The sequence below is a fragment of the Bombus flavifrons genome, chromosome 4 (assembly GCF_040668555.2).
Source record: "Bombus flavifrons isolate JBK064 chromosome 4, iyBomFlav1_principal, whole genome shotgun sequence".
In the NCBI taxonomy this organism is placed as follows: Eukaryota; Metazoa; Arthropoda; class Insecta; order Hymenoptera; family Apidae; genus Bombus; species Bombus flavifrons.
In genome coordinates, this window is record NC_138445.1 from 18298265 (window position 1) to 18319156 (window position 20892).

The window sequence follows — 20892 nt, forward strand, 5'->3', positions numbered from 1 at the left end:
ATTCATTGAACGATATACCGAACACTAGTGATTACTAATTGAAGAGGATATATCTGAGATAGTTCTTGGCTCGTGAAAGACAGGGTTGAGAAATCGGAGAAGAATTCTATTAGAAGTGGTTAGATGCGAAACGATGAAATATGCAGGCAACACGGTGGTTCTACAAAGGCTCGATCAATCACTGGTTGTCAATCGGAGAAATGAATGTTTGCTCGTACCCTCTGGTAATCATTCGGAGAGACACTGTTTCTTCGGTTATTAATTGTCACATCGGACGAAGAAAGAATCGCTGGGTATTAGGAAAGAGACCTCTTGTAAAGAAGTTATTAAGTTAATCTCCTGGTACAAGCTTTTAGCGATCGCGGTTCATCGAAAGGTCAGAGAACGCTATTTAACTCTGTCAGCGGTAATGTTGAGCCTAGGATATACCCCCTCGAAATGTGTCGACCACGAACCTAACCACGTCGACCACGTTTACTTAATGAGTACAAAAACGTAACTGGGATATCGTTAGACATCGCGTTGCGTTAATGGACTTTCTCGAGAACCGACCTAAGGTATTTAGAACAATAATGTCAAAATCAATTATTAGAATTGATAATTAACCTATTGACCGAGTCTGCTTCGCGTCTACTACGAAAGAAATTTCTCGCATCTTCGGGGAAATACTGTTTATGATTGGAAACACGTCTGTGAATGTGCATCCCCGTTCATTAGTATTAGAGTACGTGTTAGTCCCATGCAAAGCGTAAGAGAAGCGATTAATCAGTCGAACTTTGTATTCGTACAAGATAGCGATTTGAAAATTGCCAAAAATTTCATCAATGATGGAGCGAGAAAAATACAGTGGATTAGGTAAAATGTAACTGTCTTACTTCTAATTAATGACACTCCTAAACATTTGAAATTATTAAATTTTTAAACTTGAAACGAAATAATAATCTCAAGGGTTTTCACGCGATCCTAATAATTCTTTAGATTTGTCCGATTTTGCATAAATTTTCTAATAGGTACTTAGGTACCTGTGAACGATAGTACGAATGACAAATTTGTAGACGTAATCGTGTCATTCAATAGCAAAAAAAAAAACGTACCAACATTTCTTCCGCTGGTCTTCCTTTTAGTTGCAAACAGTAAGGTCTAGGTAAAACCTATAACGCCAACGCAGCGTTCGACATCCCAGAGACATGAATGCCCGCACAGAAACGACACGAGCGTTCCCATCTTTAGCACGTCGACCAAGCAAACGTGTTTCCGTGGTTAAAGAGGAATTTTCGCGCGGTGTATTATTCAAAGATGGTTTCGCGAGGAGGCACTCTTTAAAGGAGGTCGAAAGGTGTTAAAGGGCGCTAAGGAGGGCGTGTCAGCGTCCATTAAAAAAACTTGGAGAATGCATCGGCTGGTGTTAAGCGGCAACGCAGCCATTCAACGGCGTAACCCTTGCTAATTTTCCGGCATAAAGCTACCGGCGCGAAGGTTTAACATTGGAATAAATAAGTATATCCTGACAGTGGTGACCGTTTACGCGGAGGTGCGAAGTGGGGCTCGCATAACGTACGCCGCACGACGACGCAAACTAACACGCGACCGACAACGCGCGCATATATAAATGATAATTCATTTTACGCCCGTTAGCGCCTGGATGTATGAGCACCCTGTTCTCATCACGCGAAACCAACCCCTGAATCGCTACCGATCATTCTTCCTGTATCAGTCAAATAGAAGACGTTGTCGTTAAGCGCGATTCTCGAAGCGATTATATCTTGTTCGTTGAGTTAAAAAAATTGTTCGTTGAGATAAAAGAACATCGGGATTTCCCGGCTGGAATGTTGGGAGAAACCCCAATACCCTAGTCCAGACATTCACTATAGCTACACTTAAGTAATAAAAATAAGAAATAGTTCTTCATTTGGCAGTTTCATTTGGATCGAGAGCTAGAGAAGTAGAGAGTTAGTTAGTCATTGTACATATTACTGATTGAGTTGATACTCGTCCTCCCGTGGACCGTGGATTCGTTATCGAACCTGAATCCGTGGTTGCTATCATCTCGACCATCCTATCGCGGCTATTACTCATAGCCTCTTGTAGTGTCCACATTTGTACCGATAAACCTTAGCTACATCCGCGACGGTAAAGTAAGTAAAGGTTCATCTTACGCCCCGAAAGTCCAACCTGACTCCGACATATATATATATATATATATATATATATATATATATATATATATATATATATCAAAAAATGTAGTTTTTAACCCTTAATTATTGAACCGTGAAATATATAGCATCAACCCTTAATTTTTCCAAGAACTACTTGTCATATAAACTTCGCAGAAAATCTGCGTTTTTATTTATATACTTTGAACAAGAACCCTGAAAGAGTTTCTCTCCTCCGTGTTCCTTAAGTCTTATTTTTGACACGAACACACTGTACCTCGGGGTTTGCTGTTCGATTTCATGCACAAGAGCCCGAGAAGGCCCACCGTATAAATTTCATTCATTTTTTCGTACGTCGCGAGCGATTCGGGCTCATTAAGTCGCGCACGCGACCGAGAATAAACGTCCGGGCGGGCGTGAAGCGAATGAATATAAATACGCGAGCGTAATTGGACCATCACATCCGGGCTATTTATCGGTGGACCGGCCTGTAATTTAAAAAGTCCCTTTTTAGCGGCGATTACGCGGTTCGCTCGCGTTTGCTCGACTTCCAACCGATCGAAAAACCGTCCCTCGAGCAATTTCATTAAACACGACATTCATCGATACTTAAAAGGGAAAGTAAAACGAAGAATTATGTAAAATATTTTTTATTACGTTCGAGAATGGGAATTCGTTGTAAAAAAAAATGCGAAAATCAAGGATTATCGAAGATTGCGTAACTTTTAACCGATCAAGAATTAAAATAACCATCTCCGAAGAATGTTATTAATTTCTGTATTCGCTAACAACTAAAAGGGACGCTATTATTCTGTGGAAGATTAAACTGGAGAATCATGTATAATAATCTTGCGCTAGATTCGCGAAAGCGATTTGATGGTGAAAAAGTTAAGTACGCGAATAATAATTGAGGATTTTTTTCCTTAATGCAGTAATTTCTTGTTTTCGTGTTAATCTCATTAATAAGCGATATGAAAAAATTTACCTACGTGACATTTTCGAGGCTCTGTAGACCAGGGACGTTTAAACGTCATAAAGAAATTCACAAATAAGAATCGCGAAACGTCGTTGCAGCTCTTACCACGACAATTTTCTCGTCGATGATGTTCCATAAACAATGTCGCGACGGAGGATGATACACCCTGATTTACTCCGCTGTTGCTTCTGTTATTACGTACATATAAGAGATAACTGTCCGCGAGCACGTGCATATTTCATGCAAAAAATCTATTAAATTGCATCCTGGAGTACCGACTGGTGACATAAAAACTTGCTTCGTGAGACATCATTAAGAGAAAGATCAGCTATAAAGATAATAAATATTTCTACCCTTAACGAAATTCATCCGCTATTTAACACGCTTTTCGCTTTCTTACGATCTTAAATGCATTCTCATTATAATATTACGGGCTACGATATCACGAGAGTAAGAGCTCTCATCGAAAATTATGAATAAACCAAAATATAAGCGTAATCTCGAAAATGAAAGCATAAACCGTGTAGTTTCGCGATATAAGCTGTACGACTCTAAAAGATCAAAATTAATTAAGAACGTGCAATTACCTCTGGATATAAGATAGACGATGGGAAAAACCAAACATTGGGCATGTTCCGATATTTTTCCTTTTTTAAAAGATTGTATCTTTGACTTGGAATTTTCACGAATAACTTGCAACAGATATATATAGCAAAGAAACGCAACATGTAATCTGAAACACTTCGAGTCGCTCCGAATATGTACTTACATACGTGTGATTGAACAGATACTCAACTTGTACGTTCAAAGACATTCAAAACCTATCAAATCTTTCCGAGGGTCTAAATTTTCAAGATTTATCGTATCTTTAAAAATTGAAAATTCATCGAGAGTGAAGATCTAAGACCGGCCAAAAATTTTTCAGAATTTTAAGTGTGAACTCGTGTTCGAAGTATATAATTCGAATTTTTACGATATTGGAAATTTCGAATCACTTTGTAACTGAGCTTCGAATGCCCACGTCTATGGGCAACACGCATAAACCAACGTACTGCATCTTCACCGAGTAAAGCCGTTATTAAACGGATACTAAAATTTCCCGTATCTAAGTCGTTCTGCCCTCGACGTGCCGTTTTAAGCAATGCTCTGGAAAGGAGTGTGAACTCGTGGTACACACGAAGAGAGTCAGAGAGAGTTGTGTATGGTGGACCGGGCGGCACTCTGCCAGCCACTTCCAGATATGATCGTCGTAAAATAAATTGCCGGCGTGTAAGGGCCGCGTGGGAGTAAATTACGAGAATAAATAAGGCGTAAACGACCACGGAGGGAACTTTGAACCTCTTTAAGCCTAGGAACCCGAGTGTGGGCGCCGAGGACTTTTAGATCCGAACGGACGGGGCATAGGTGTCACGGAGACAGGGCCGTAGCGAACACAACGTGGTCGACAGGTGAACTGGCTTTTCTCTTGCACCATTGAAAGCTTACACGTGTTCGTACATGACGGCGTTCGAAAGAAACTTGATAGATATTGATGAATAGACTAACACCATTCGGAGTATCGTTTGAATAGGCTGTGGATGTTAATTTTATATTTTCACGAGCGTAAGTAAAATTGTTTCAACTTCTGGATAGTGTAGCGAGTAGTTTATTTTGAATATTCTATAATACATAAACGGCCGCAGACTATTCCTGAATTTCTAGTTATTATTCTTCGTTAATTTTGAAATAGTACAGTAAGGTTTACAGGTAGGTTAAGGGAAGGTAGTTTTCGGCTATCTTTACTCCCTGACATCGCTCTAGCATTTAAAGACCAAGATTATACAGTAACATATCTGGACTAGTTTAAAAATTGTTTCTTCTTCTTGAATCGTCTAAATGACGTAAACAGAATTACATCTTAATTCCATGCAAAAAGACTACCAAAAGATCTAGTAACGTACTGACCTCTCCTAGGCAAAGCATAATGAACGCGATGTAAAATCGTTACAAGTTGCTTATTTAACAGATAATTTTCTCCGTAATTGGGCAAGCTGCGATACCATAGATATAATTAATCGTTCTAGCAACGCGATTCTTGAACTCGTATCATTCGTGTCTAACAACAATGTGAAAGAGAGAAAACACATTGCACTATATGTATGTACCATTAAAGTCGAACTATGAAAAATAAGAAAAATCGAAAGCAGAAAAGTGTATCTGTGAGTAACATAAGAATAAAATTCATGGAAGGGTCTAAGCCGCTAATCTACGGTCCACGTCTAATCTACACCCCGTATAAACGATCGAGGCCGCTCCAAAAATTTCCTTTCATTTTGCCGCCACGAGAAAACAACGATCTAAAACTCCAGAGCAATCGTAACCGCTGATATTCTCCCTACTCTCTCGTCGAAACGGTTACTATCCGAACAGGTTTCTAACGATTCCATATTTCCATGTGATACAACAAATCTGGTTCCGAAACGATCTTCCCTCCCCTTTCTTCGATCTGAATAAAAAAAAAAAAAGAAAAAGAACTACCGAAATTCCCTCTCTGAAACGAAATTCGATTCGATCGTCAGAAAGCGATCTTTAGAATAAGAGAAAAGAGAGAACTGTTTCGAAATGAACGAAAATATCTATCGAACGCGAGCGAATAGGTTGTTGGTCGAGAAAGGGGTTCGTCGGGGTCGAGCAGCCCGGCCCTGTCCCACCGATAAAACCTCGCTGATCCGCCGTTGATACTCGTTGCCCGTAATCTGAAGATCCTTCGCCGGGTACGCGAGAGGGAACGTCTGGAATCGGAATCGTGGCTCCATGAAAGCGGCATGGAGAGTAAGAGAGCGAGAGAGAGAGAGAGAGAGTGAGAGAGAGAAAGAGAGAAAGAGGGAGAGAAGGAGAGAGAAAGAGGGAAAGAGAAAAGGAGGGCGGCGATAAGAGGACGAAGCGAGAAAGGGAGTAGTAGGGGATCCTCCTTGGAGAGTCGTCCTCCGAGGTGTCGGCAAACAGGGCCGTTCGACGAGTGGTTCGACGCCGGTGGTCCAGCACGGTAATGCCTTAGTTTCCATGCAAACTGGCCGTACGCCTCCATACCTTACGCATAACCGGATATTAACATGGGAAGTGGCCGATGAGACTCTCCCTTGGCTCGTCGTTGTCCTCCTCTCTTGCCAGTCGCCACTTGCTCCTTCTCCCTCTCTCTTCCTCTTGCTTTCTTCGTTTCACCTTCGCGGATCTCTCCACGGATCCTTTCTCTGCTCGTTCTCGAGCGAGTGAGTAGGGTAGGAAGGTGGGAAAAATATATGGGAGATCGTGATCTCGATCGAGCCTATAAAACGTGTCCCCGCCGATCGCAAAACTATCCGCAGGATCGAGCAGCGGCCCTGGCGATCGCAGCAGCCTCGGATCTATTCTAAAGATAACGGCGATTATTCGTTCGATCGCGATTTAATCGATGGTTAGCCCGCGATCACTGCGGCGATCGATTAAAGCTATCGGCTGACGCGCGAACGATCCTGCAAAACGGTTCAAAGACGTTCCTAGTTGCGTGAACAGGGCGTTTTTCTCGTAGCGTTCACGAAGTTCATGGCGTTCTCACGTGCCACAAATTCGAGTTACACTCGCGTTCCCTCGACGCGATAATCCGACGAAGGGGAATCTGGATTGCCACGTTGGTAGCCTCGAGTGGTGAACTCTGATATAAAAGCACCTACATCGCGGTGTGTGTAACGAGCGCGTGACTCGCCACGGATGCATCGTCGTTGCCTCGATTTCTTTCGCAAATTGCAGGCATATTGGATCGATACGTCGATCGAATCATCATTGAACTCAATTTGTTGGCAAGTTACGGCCTGCCCATCGGCTCGATCTCGATCCAGATACACGTTAGTGTTGCATCTCCTCGTCTTTACTTTGTTGTTGCATGCATTTCGACGCGTACGTGCAGGGAACACGGCTCGTTCTCAGTCGAGTATCAGAGACAAACGACGATCACGTAACAGCATCGCGTCATGGTTTTCGAGGGAACGCGGTAGTTAGCGTTGATTACACCTCCGAACGATCCTGCCGCCCCGATGATGCACGAGCCCGGTGCTCGTCGCGGATGAACGCGAAGGGCGAGAAACGTTGTCGATATACTAAAACGATCCTGCGGTAACGGATAAGTGTATTAGCTTTTTACGCCAGTGAGACTGATTTACGTTGTTGCACGTAGTAACTGTCTATTCCATTTTTTTAGTAGCAGATGATAGATATAAATTTGTCATAACTCTGCTACACGATTTTTAAATTGTTAAAATGTAGGAGATCGCAAATGAACCTTACACGAAAAATAATTATGATACGTAGTTCTTAATTTCTTAAAATAACTATAATATGCAATTCTGAAATTGTTTCCATCGCAGAATATCGAGAATCGACGTTAATTGGAAAAAAGCAAGATCAAAATACTCTCCAATCCAATATTATCGAAATCCAATTTATATCAGCTTTTCGTTAGATCAGTTTTCTTTTATCTGTAATTCGAAGTAAGTATAAATCGATTAGATTCTTGCATCGCACCGTTTACTATATTTCGAAAGAATGACCATCCTCTTACAAACATATCGAATAATGCAAAGAATATTGTCAGAAATGTTACAATCATCCTGGAAGAGTAACGACCACGTCTGGATTAACATTCTACTAATAACTTGCTCGCAACCAAGAAATCACGATAAGCAAAAAATGTAGTCGACTGTAAAATACTTGTTCGTAGAAGGGCATTTTCAACGAGCCATGCGAGGGATAAAGAAGCGAGTAACGATGATTGTCGAAGCTGTGTAAGTTTGCTTAGAGTATCTCGCGGTATTTTGCCCGCGAAATCCCGCGGCGATCGCGTGCATCGCGATGGAGTATATAACGTCGTGCAATAAAAACTTCAAGCGCTCCGGGTAATTAAACGTGCACACAAACCTTTCGGTCACGCCAGTTCTTACGTTCGGACCTTTATCCACCGATAATTCATCGATAAGTTCACCGCTAAACAAAATGTTGTTTACGAGCATGCAAGTGGATCTATTGCGCATCCCATCCCTGTTCGTACTGGTCGTTCCTCGAACGATTTCTAATCCGTAGGTGGAAGGATGCCTAATGAAAACGTTGCCGGAGAAGCTTGTTTTCTAACGATCCGCTCAAACCGGTAGCGATACGCCACTCACGGAATTACCAGGGAGACGACATTTTACACGGCGATAGTCCTACTCTTCTAGAGATCAACCCACGTCGTGGAAGGACAGATTCTCATGGACTAGGGCTATTCGCCTTTCGAGGATCAACCATCTGGGATTCCATGATCTGTAACTAACGGCCACAGAAAACAGCTCTAGTTGCTTTACATAAACCTTTATGAAAGTTGTGTTGCTTACTAATTAAACACACGTAATTGAAAGATGAAAAGGGTATTAGTATCTCGAGCGTCGTTTATGCGTTTAAATATGTACACTACGGACCAAAAATTTAGACTCACTTTCCCGATTATATCATTTACTGGAAATTAATATTGTAACTGTCAATAGCGATTTCGTTTGTTTCGTCGGACTTTTGCCTAAAAAGTTTCATACAGTACCAGAATTCTAATTCTTTTGTTAATCGAGTATCGGAACTACAAATATCAACATTTCGGCTGTTTTTATAGATTCTTGTCTATCAAGAATAAATTCGCCAAGATACCAAGATTCTAATTCTAACCTGTAATTCTAATTGTAACCTGGCCTTTGCTCAACGCATTGACTACGGATTCCAAACTTTTGGCCGATAGTGTATACACCTGAAGAATTATAAAACCATCTACGTCACGAACAAGTTTCTCCCATTGCAAAAATAAAAATCTGCCGGTCGAATAAATTCTTCGAACCGGAAATAACCGCGAACGAAATTCAAGTTCCAGCGTGATCTCGTGAAAGATTCCCACGTTACCAATTCCGTGACAGCGTCACACGATTATCGTAATGGCCGGCTGATCGTCAGGACGCGCGAGAAACCGATCCATCGATCGATCGACTAGAAGAGCGAGCAAGAGCACAACAAGGCAGACGCGTTCCCGATGAACTTCGAAACAGAAAAGGCGATTGGTTCGTCCTGGTAATCTCTGATCTATAGACGTATCTATGGCCGTGAGACGGGAGCAGGAGCCGTGCCATAAACATAACCTATACACGGAGAAACGATTGTGACTGGAACACGAGGACACGGCGGTCTCGTGGCTCTCCTCCTGGGTACCGGGAGTTCAACAGGTTCCCTATCACTTTTCCCTATTGCTCGCACGGTGTGCGACAGTTATTAGTCAAGATTAGCCGCGGTGTACGTGGGAGCATCGGCCCTAACGGCGTGCCTGTATTTTGACAGGGCTCATCTCGAAATTAATCGGCACTCGTTCCGTGCCTGCGGGATTACGATTTGTCTGTATTATCCTCGTATAACCAACGGGCGTTGCGAGTATCCCTCTTGTATGAATCCTCGCCGAGGTCCCCTTCTCAACGTCGTTGCGCCTTTCTATCGGCTGCGACCGGGTCGTTTTACTCTTCCGAGAATTAAGATTTCTGCCAGAGAGCCGCCGCGCGTGAAATCCTTCTCCAACGTTTTCACCGTTAGAGCGCACGGTGTATTGAGTGTACACTGCTCGAGCCACATGAAACCACGAGTACACGCATCGGGAACGACCGTCTGCGACTTGGCTTGTATGATTAGGCGCGTTCGTGCTCGAACGCTCGATGGAACGTTCTCCATTATTCCAGCGTCAGAGGACGTTCCTCGTGGAAATTGACGAACGTGCGCCGAGAAGGCTCGGTACTAAGTAAGAGTTCGAGCTGGATGGGTCAAGCTTCGTTCGATGGAACTTGGACAGCTGGTTCGATCGTAGCATGCCCGTTTTTCGTGTTCCGCGCGAGTGAAGACGGTGAAGAGGCTGGTTCTATGTGTCGCGCTTCTTCGAACGCTAATTGCATTCGAAACGCCAGTTTCAGCTATCAACGGGATTTCATTGAAGTCACCTAGTCGAATGGAAGGGTAGTGAAAGGTTTCGGTTAGTCGTTGACGCGACCTGTCAGCGTGAGATCGGGCGTGATTGGAAACAAACGTTTCTGTGGTATCACGAAGGATCTCATACACCGTTATCTTTGTCGTCGTCGAACGATGAGTTTCAGATTGAGACAATATAATTCGTTCTATTCAAACGCTGGTTATATATGATTTTATTAAGCTGTGCCTGTGAGAATGTGGTTTCATGGTCTCGTATAAATGACTGTCAAATGACGCGCACGGGTGAATAGGAAATAGCAGATAGTTACAAAGTATAGCAACGCGTATGCCTTTTATTTTAGTTCCACAGCTGCAGTGTTATCCATATGTTGCATCCTGCCCGAGATGATTGCTCGTTCCAATTGAACACCTGGTATCTGCGTTTTAAGTGGCGCGCGTGCATGACCTCGCGTGTAAACCTTATCCTAAATCTAACGAGTTTACTAAACCTGCTCGATAAAATTTATATTGTTATGTATTTAGAATAATTGTCATTTAGGTTTTAGCAACTATCATTGTCAGATACTCTTTCATCGAAACACTTTCGATCAAATTTATCATCAGTTTTCAAGCAGCACTGCTATATTTACTTTCATTCGCTGCAATAATTACACAGCGGTAACGAAACTTTAATCGTAAATATCTTTAAAAATCATTATTTAGTATCTAACCCTGTAATGAATTATTTTTACAAAACAAAATGACCAAACACGACCAACGTGTATTGGATCGTTTCTTTCACCTACAAATATTCATCTTAGATCGCTTAACTTTCGCGAGTCCAAGTATCCGGCAAACATTCCTCGACGACTCCAGGAAGCCGTTTAGTTGGCCGTTCGTCGAAATTCGATAACGACGTGACGCTGGCTGACAACCGCAGTCGGGTAGCCACGCGTAGAACCTAACAGCCTAGCGCATGCCTTTATCCGTGTATTGATGTATAACGAAAGAGGACGCGAATAACGCCGCCGGCATCGTGTACAACGTAGGAACCTGATTAACAGCTGGTTTTTCATCGCCACGAGTGTAGACCACCCCCGTGGACGTCGCATACGCGTATCGACGCGCTTATACATCCGGTACGTATCGCCACGTTCGCGCAAGGATTCATAACGTGAGGTAGATTATGGCCGTGTCGCGGCATAGTACCCGCATCGTATCTCATTCGTGTGTCATCGTTGTCGACGTCGCAGTAGCCGGTTGACGGAAGGCCCACGCGAAAAATAGAGGCTATTTCTGGCGTTGATGTCTAATTTTTATGTAAACTTCTCTGTAGTTAAATCGATCAAGATCGCGCTTCTTAAATTTGCTAATTTTATTACTCGGCTGTGTAATTTTTGTTTAACTTCTCATGAATGAATAATTTATGTGAAGGACATAGCATAAATAATTATGAAATTTGAGGTGAATTTAAACTACAACTTAATCAAGAAGGTTAATTAATGAATTCTTTTAATAAAACCTTCGGTTAGAAAATCGAAGAGTCGCACGAGGAAGGAAGAATATAGATAGAGCGTTACCAGGAAGATTGATTAATGGAACCGTGATTATCGAGCTTCCTTGAGAAAAGTCATGGAAATATATATATGCAATTAATAGATTAAGATAGTAGAAACATAGGCCGGCAATTTAGAAATCAGTCGATGTTTCTGTTTAATCCATCAAACTCTACGATCTATCTTCGACTTAACCCGATATGTACATACAATCTTCTCGCGCTCGTTTAAAGTCATCAAACGCATTAATTATCTGTCGTACAACGAAAATAAATTGCTCGTAGGCTCTATCGAGAGCACGCTGCGTCCCTAACATGCGCAAATAATTCCATAATCGTAGATTTTTCCATTTCGCAAGTGTAAATTTCAAAAAACGATCTATCATTGAATTTCTTTAGCGCAAATATAACTTGCATCAAACCGCTGTGCGATAAAAATGATTAACAACGAACAGTTAACACAATTGAAAAAATGAAACCTGAGCAGAGATTCGTTTCATCCGTCAAAGTACTGACATCCTGTACATTTTATATTATGTGTATTTTATACACTTTTGCATCGTTCAATTTCCCATATACGCATAAAAATTCATAGTCTGACAATCAACTACAACTTCGACATCGCAAGAGAATAACGTTGCGAATAAAATGTTTATTTGCTCAAGGAAATGATTATTTTGTTCTGTAATCTTGACACGCTCAGAACTATTGATCGGTAGTGTACATCGACGATCATTTGTACGCATGATCCAAATGTATTGTAACGTCGAGGCTTTCCTATGAATAATGATAGCCCTCGCGGATCGATCCGTCATCGAGCGTAACGGGAAAATATTAAAACGTCCAAGTGAAAATGACAGATTCAGATCTGACAGCGCTAATTGCGTTCGAAGGGGTCTCTCGGGGTTCTGCGGCGGAACGCGAGCGGAAAGTGAGAGCTCAAACGAGCGAGGCGAGCAGCGATTTGCACGCACGACACGCCTATCGCAAATACGGATTAATGAACTGCATACGCCACGGCGGAGTATTGCGAGTGATCTAAGCCCGATAAAGGCGAGACTATATCTTCTGGGTAACGGCAATCCATAATGCACCAGGTGAGTAACCGCCGTGCCTGAACCTTAATTTATATCGTTCGCTTAGAGTATCCGACGTGCTTTCATCCGCCGATACTTCAGATCCTGCGAGTCGCCGCGTAAATTATTCTCTCGTCTTTGTTGCCACGCAACAATTCCTGCATATCCGAGATAAGGAAAATGAAATGTCGATCGACAATTTTAAAATGCAGTTTCATTGGATGTAGGGTGTTTATACGAGACGCGTGGAGAAATTATTACGCTGGTTGAAGTTCAAACGTAGTTATACGTACATTGTAGTTAAGTAGTGATTGATTTATTTGATTGGAGGCAATCTTGAAATTAATCTTTGGTGAAGGGAGATAAATTTTCTGAATGTAGTGGTTGCTGGTTTTAGCAATTGTTAGTTGATATGGAAAATTCGAGACATTATTTCAATCATATTTATTGCCATGATACGACACGTTTAATTTAATCGAATAAAAAATTTCAATTAGACGAACAGAGAGCCTCTGACGAATATTAGAGCAGCCTGATCCTATATATAAGAGTGTAACTTACCACCCTTGTATCTCATTTGTTTCCCGGTCTTTTACGCCCCCGTCTGAAGCCACTTCGCTGCCTGGGTCATGTACCGGGTGAAAATTTGTAGCAAGCCTCTTTTTGAAACTATAATCGATCATTTCGAAACGATATTATTTACCATCAGTCTTAGAAAGAACATGCGAGTAATACTGATACGCGATACTCTTACCGATTCTACTTAAACGAGGAGATGCATTACGCGTTTTATAATAGACGTTAGGATCTCTAATAACACTTCGTATTCGTAATGCATTCCTCGATGCAATTTCTTCCTCTGGAACTATAAATTTTCTATTTTGCTTGTTTTGCCTTCGAAATTAGGGTTCTTTGAACTCAGTATAATCGTTCGATAAAGATTTCTGGTATATTGTGAATAAATAATTATTTGTGCATAAAAATATTTACAATTTCGATCAGGAAATACGCATTTACTAATCTTGTGAAAATTTATAATAGATAATAATAACAACAATAATAATTATATATGTTTATATTCTCTTCAGTCAATTTGCAACTTAAAAATTCCCAAAGATTACACTCTCACGGCAGCAACATAAACAATAAAAAATTAAAATTCCCACAGAAATCTACCAAAAAGTTTGTTACAGAAACTCTATCGAACATAGCGAGAAAAGGAATCAATTGGAAGAGATTTATTCACAATTATATGGAGCACCATCGACTAAATCCGTGATGATGATTTTTCTCGTGCCAACTGCCGCTGGACGGGTAGTTGACGGTAAGGAACGATGCCGTAAAACGCGTGACACCAAGAAGCGCGAAGGTACTGCACACGGTGACCGGATCGATCTGCGTTCCACCATCTTGCTGTCGAAGACCTTGGCGAATTAACGGAGTAACCAGTGGGACACCGGGTAGCGTTCGGACAGAGTAGGGTTACAACACGTATCCGTGGCCCGAGACCACCCACAGGTTGAATCGATCAGCAACTGATACCCTTGAAGAGCGAGCAAGAGGCCAGGGAAGAGATAAAGAAGAGGAGTTACAGGTGTACCAGGGCTGCTTATACGGCCGCGGAACGCGCTCAATTCACGATAACAGCCGTTCGCGCCCGCGCTTCTTCGCCTTTCAGGACGAAACAGGGCGCGGAGGCATCTCGACGTCGATTTTATCGCGTCAGGATTGAACTACGGTCTTCGAACGCGAAATCTCGGTGAATTTCGCGCCAACTGTCGGTGGATGATTCTCATTAGACGATATGGTTGGTGTGGATTAAGGGAACAGAGTATAGGGGAGATTATGGGACAGGCAAAGTAGAAATTAAAGGAATTATTTAATCATTTTATTATCATAGGGAAGCATCCAAATGCTGAATGCGTTTCAAATAGGACTTTTGTTGAGTAGAAATTATGTAAAATACAGGTAATAATTGTGATAATATCTACGTGTTTGTTACTTTATAAGGATATAGCAATTTTAGTAAAGGGTCAAGGGATAGTTATTTTGATATGGTTACTCTCGAAGAAATTCAAGTTTCATCTGCTTGTCACGAGTCTACTTTACTCTAAAAGTGATTAACTGCGACCAATTACACTTAACAATATCCTAATCTCTGCACTTGCAAAAGATATGAAAGGACCATTCAAAAGACCAAATCGAAGAACCAGTTCCAAGTACGAGGTAAGGAACTTATCGATAAAAATAACCAATCGGCACGCACGTAGGAGCTTACCAAAAAGCGAATCGGCGAAGCAGCATGCGAATGTCCGCGAAAGCCGAACGATATCGTAAATTCCGGCAATTATCCTTAATTAATAAGTATCCAGTTTAGTCGAGCGGTGGTGGACATATACGAAGGGGCAGACGCGCGCCCCAGCACGAATTTAATGCCGACTGTGGGAAATTTAGATGAGAAGCTCGAGTCCCTGAGTCCACGGACCGTAAAGCAAGCGGTTTATTGGTGAAGCGGCGAAACGCGCTATTCGACTGACACTTTCATTACCGTCTTTCTAATTGCCCGCCATTTAGGTAAACGTATACAAGCACCGTAATCCAGGATTCGTCGTTTGCACGGCCGCGTCACCGGATTTGGATCCTTCGAACGTCTGGCCTCGAGCAGCCGCGACAACTTGAAGGCAAGCGAAACGAGCTTATCCCTACTTCTGCCGATCTTTAATCTTCCGTGTGAACACGTGGTTTTTACGTTTGATGATAAGAAAATGATACGGGAATAGTCGGGTAGGTTGAGAGTTTGATAATCTAAAAAGAGAAGACGAAGAGAGAATAAGTGGTTGCGGAAATATTTGGAGGATTAAAACGGTGTTGACGAATTGTCTTTATTTTCTTCGGTTTAGTAGGTGAATTTAGTAGGTGATTCGCCAGAAGTAATACATTAGTCGTGCGTTTTGGTGCTGAAAGTAGGAAACTTTTGGAAAAGGGAGTTGCTCAGCTTTGTCTTTGAATGGCTCAACTGCCTCGACTCAATCGCTCAATTAGTTCGTAAATCATTACGTTATTTGCCATTTCTTCCCCTTCGGTTTGTCTTAAAATTAAAATTCCTAAAATAATCTATTTATATTATAGTAGCTATCTTAACATCGACACACAGTAAGAACTGACCTGGAAAGCTTCCAAAAAATTACCGGAGAGGCCTGCTGAACTCGAGAAGTGAATCAGAGAAAAAACTAGAATTTGGTCACCGAAAAAGGAGGAAAAGAAATAATAAAAGGGACGCAGCTGCGGCGGTCGATCCGTTTAGCGCGATTAACACCGTCGTTCCAGGATAGCACCGCCCCACCTGTCCGATCTGCCGGTCGAACGACAAATATCCGTTTCCACGGAATCGGGTTCTGTGTTACCAGCAGTTTTCGTTTCATCTAAAATTCACGAGAGACAGACGCGACTAATGGCCGCTGCCCGTGCCCGTATCCGTGGACGCTTCAGCTCGGTCGTTTCGAAAGTGGAGAACTCCCGGTGAAGACCGTGCGGCTCATTGAAATTCAAATGTCAATCTCGAGTGTACGAGCATATATACTAACGAGACTGGCGAGGAGAAGAGACGGGACGAGGGGAGGAACGTGAATGCGGAGTGCTTTTCGTGTCGTGATGTCGAAAACGGTCGCCGGATCGCGCCCATGTTTGCTCTCGAATTCTGCCGGCCGAAGGATCTCAAGTTCCAAGGCTGCCTTCGGTCTTGTCAATGTTGTTTTATAACCACGCTCTCGGAAACCCGGTATGGTGCTCCTCTTTAAAATTCGAACAGGTTCACTTCCTTGAAATCCTTTACCGCTGACGTCGAACTAGAACGGTGCTTTCGAGCGTTTCGACATTTTCTGAAAATTTATTTCCGCTGGCGATATATTTAGAATCATTTCAGTTATTATCGGTGACGAACTTGGTTATCACTGATTATTTCTTTTATTAATCTACTCTTAAATTATATCTCAGTAGAATTTCTTCTATATGATCAATTAAACTAGCGTTGATTAAAGCCACTTATTCGAACGTTAGCTTCTATTACGTACGTTTCAGTTACATAAATTGCTTGTTGCTCGTTAAATTCATATAAATCGAGTATCTTTACTTTATCAATTTACTTTATGAGAACATGATTATAGTTCTAGATTAATATCTAAAAACGTTTAAGGAATGACGATCCACGAATGAAGAGATTACAAATAGAATATGGACATAAAAATGTTCTATGGAAATTACGACGCATTCAACGTGAACATCAAAAATTCACCCCGAAAAGTTCGAAAATTCTCATTTAACGTATATCTGGTTCAAACCGTCGACTTTGATTTGACCAGGCTTGAAGAAGCCTCAACCAGCTCGAAGTCACGTAAACGTTGCCGTAGTGTTCAGTATTTCACGCAGGTGGGTTGTCCGACGAATACAGATTTATGACATCGCGTTCATTGAAAAAAGGTGCCGTCTTCCTGCTCCTGGAAAGTATCGCGATCGAAGCTGTACTCAAGGTAGAGGATTCACCATGTGAACACATAATGATCGGCGAGCGGCGGAACGGAACGGTGCGGTGTGAGGCGGGCAGAGTCGCGCATAAACGAATAATAAAGCGGCCGGCGTAATATTTCAAGATGGCGCGCTACGTGCTCGGTAGATGGCACAGCTCGATATTATTTAGCGTCCTGGGGTCGCACCCACTTAACCCTATCCGGCGCGCGGAGCGAGCGCGCAAAAAGGGCGCCCACAAAGACAGAGAATAAGTTACCTTAGTCCGCGCGAAAGGACGTGCCATGGCATTCCCGCCGCGAGGACTACGGATCCTTAACGGCTTGGTACTGCGGCACGCGGGAGGGTCCTTATCGTGGATAACCCAACCGCTTTTATTAATGGTCGCGTTCCCTGGACGACACGTTTCCATCCGCATTTACCGTTCGATTAATATTTGATCGGGTTCGAGTAGTCTCAAATAGTCTCGGAGGATTTTAGATGGAACGATCCATTAGCTTCAATTTGAAGTAGATTGATCGAGACACGGATGTATAATTGCAAGGTTTATGACGCGTAAACCATGAACGAACCGTTGGAACTTTGGAAGCCAAAGATACCTTCCTCCAACTGTCATATTAATCTCAGCCGAATCCTGATCCATTTAATCGGCATAAAATTTCTCTTCACTCGAGATCACCGTCGCGAAACCATTTAAAACAGCTGTCCCGCTGCTGTCCACGGAATAAAATTTTGATGTACGACGCGCAATTTCTCTCTTTCCGAGCACCGATTAAATTGACAGCTTAAATCGAAGCATCCTGCAATGCCTAATTCAACATACCGACGAATTAATCACAGGGCACTCAGTCCCTCTTCTTCGTATCCTCTTTCTTCTTTTTATATCCATTCGATTACCAGAAAATCGACGTCGAGATAGAAAAGCAACGCGATCGAAAAGATGACTCGAGCGGCGTAATTGGATAACGAATTTCCTTCTTCACTCTGCGAACGTTCTTCCCACGGAATTGGATTCCGCTTCGATCCCCCGTTCCTCTTCAGCCACGCCGCGCATAATGAAGCGTCGAGGCACCGAAAAATACGCATTCTCGCCGCGCATCGTTTACCGCAGAATTCCCTTATCGTGGTTAGCCTCTCCTCCATTATAAATGACCACGATTCAGGCTACAAGAATCCACAGATAGCGTAGAGAATCTATTCGAACAATTCCTTCGAGTCTCGCCCGGATTCGAATACGTTCGAACACGATCGATAAGGGGCGAATCTTTTAATTAATCGACGAGGCCACGACCGAATTGACGTCCGTACGATTTCTTCACGGTAATTGACCGTGATACCCTCGAGGAAGAAAGAAAAAAACGATGATATTTGTCAAGTGTCACGACAACGGCTAGCCTAGCGATGATGCGGCTTTTATTAATGATCGTACGTGCGATTTCTCGAAAGCGGGCTCGCGCCTACGCAGCAACTTTCGATCAGGAAAGTTTCGATGACACAGCTCGAACGGATCATCGAAACCTGGGATAATTGTCACATTCTGTGATACTCGTTCGTGGTTTAATCTATGATTTTCAAAAAAATTCGAGTCGATTACTGCGTATTACGTTTTGGTGAATGTTCTATATATAGATAATGTTATGTAATTTTGTGAATATTTTACTCACTTTGGGCTATTTATGACTATGGCTATAAGTAACTCTATCTTATTATATTAGATTGCTGCGTAATAAATATCTCTCTTCGAAGAATCCTCGTGTCAGCGATTTTAAAATCATAAAATACGCAATAATTCTATCGTTCAGATGACTTCAAACCATTATTCTCTTCGCCGATTAATAATATTCTCAAAGCAAGTAGTTATTTCTCTCAAAAATGTATCGACGCACGTGACTTTTTCCTCTGTTAAAAATTGTCGTCACAAAATGAACTACGCCCGTTGACACCTGTCTTAAAAACGATATTTATTACGTAACAGTCAAATAATATATAAGCGCCATCTCGGATTCAACTGTAAGACGAGAATTAACAGCGGAATTGTTAATAGTTTATGTATTCATACGATAGTTTCTCGTGCAAACTGGTGCCGCGTTTGTCTGTATGAAAGGCAACGTTTTTAAACTAGATTATTTTGACAAAAAAAAGTCCTGAATATTTTATTATTCCGCTGCGCACGACTAAAAGCGATAAAACAAGAAGAATGGTGTGACCATCGATTATATGGCCGCCGTTAGTTCCACTGATTTTCATAGCGTGTAAGCATGAATAATGGGTTTACAAGGTATTTCGGTGAAACCAGTTCTTTTCATTAATTCTCGCGTATTATCGCGTTTTGACGTATTATTGCTACCCGATTCGCTCGTTTTTCGAAACCGAGGGTTTCGAAACTGAACGCATGCAATCACTGAACAGCTGAATTCTTCTCCCGAAACAAAGCAACCGAGTGAATGTCAAATAAATAAAAGAAAAATGTAAGAACATTGTAAAAAGAGTGTATTAATCTATAATGAATCATTATCAACGATCCCTCAGTTCTAGAGTTCCGTTCGAAGCTAATGGTATGCGTACATAGTTTCATTCAGAATAAATGGAGTACTTGCACAACAGCCTACGGATCATTGTTACAAACTCCCGTGCTCCGAGGACACGCTTTATCAAAGATATTGGCAAGGCTAATGACTGGAAAGCCAGTTAGTACTTAGCCTCTATTCGTTATCCTGTCAAAACTAAATAACATTCTATCCGTTCTTCCTATCCAGTACGTATCAAACTACGTTAACAATTTCGACGATACTTTAAGGCCCAATTAAAATTCATAAAGTTGCAATCCACTTCGATTCAGTGAGAAGTCACGAATTTTCTATTTTTATGGAAAGATATGATATTTTAGAAAATTTCGGTCAGCTATCTATTGATCGGTAGCGCTTCACGTTTCTAAAATACTATATTGTCAATTCTAAGAATATTTATTACAAGCTTTGATAAACATGAAAAGGAGAAACCAAAAATTTTCTGTCGCCATGAAAGAATATCGCTTATTATAAAATTTCGATCAAACGCCGACAAATCCTTATCGTTCTACGTAGTAAAAGAAAAGCATATACCGAACCATATTCAGAACTCCAACTCGTAAAGTCGAAAGTTCAAAACTTATTTTAATCCAGTAAAGAGTAAGAAGCTATCTGTTCCAACGAAAAAGATACGAAGTTTATGTTACTGTCGAACTTTAAACGAACATCCAGCACTCTGTCTCTTTATGCACCAAATCGCGTTAACAATTGTAACAATACCACATATATCTGTAAACGTGAAACTACACTCTCATAAACTCGAGAGTATAATACTAAAAAATAATCATTCTGTCTCACAAACGCAGCACAAACAACTGGAACTCAATAAAAATACAATTTTCCACGAAATTCATTCTCCAATCTTTCATTCTGTCGGTAACTTCAACTAAAGAAAAGCAGATAACGAGTAGCTTACTCCGAACCAGAAACCAGTTGCTTATTTTGAGATAAAACTGTACATGAAATCTTACCAAATTACAATAAAACGCGTATCGATCTCAATAACTCCACGCTCCAACATCTCCAAAACCACAAGTACACGATTACATATATTATCGATATTGCTATC

The 20892-nt window shown here is 41.7% G+C and overlaps 1 long non-coding RNA gene across 7 annotated transcripts in view; it reads left to right on the forward strand.

Moving 5' to 3' along the window:
* Positions 1–20892, forward strand: part of LOC138179205 (uncharacterized) — a 183023-nt gene that overhangs the window by 137914 nt on the left and 24217 nt on the right. Inside the window, exon 4 of one of the 7 annotated variants that reach the window (XR_011172958.1) lies at positions 17094–20552. The exons of 3 other annotated variants lie outside the window; for them this stretch is intronic. This is a non-coding gene — a long non-coding RNA (uncharacterized LOC138179205). Of the gene's footprint in view, positions 1–8223; positions 8545–13903; positions 15637–17093; positions 20553–20892 lie in introns of those variants that run through there. 3 more of the 7 variants (XR_011172957.1, XR_011172960.1, XR_011172959.1) reach the window with 3 other exon arrangements.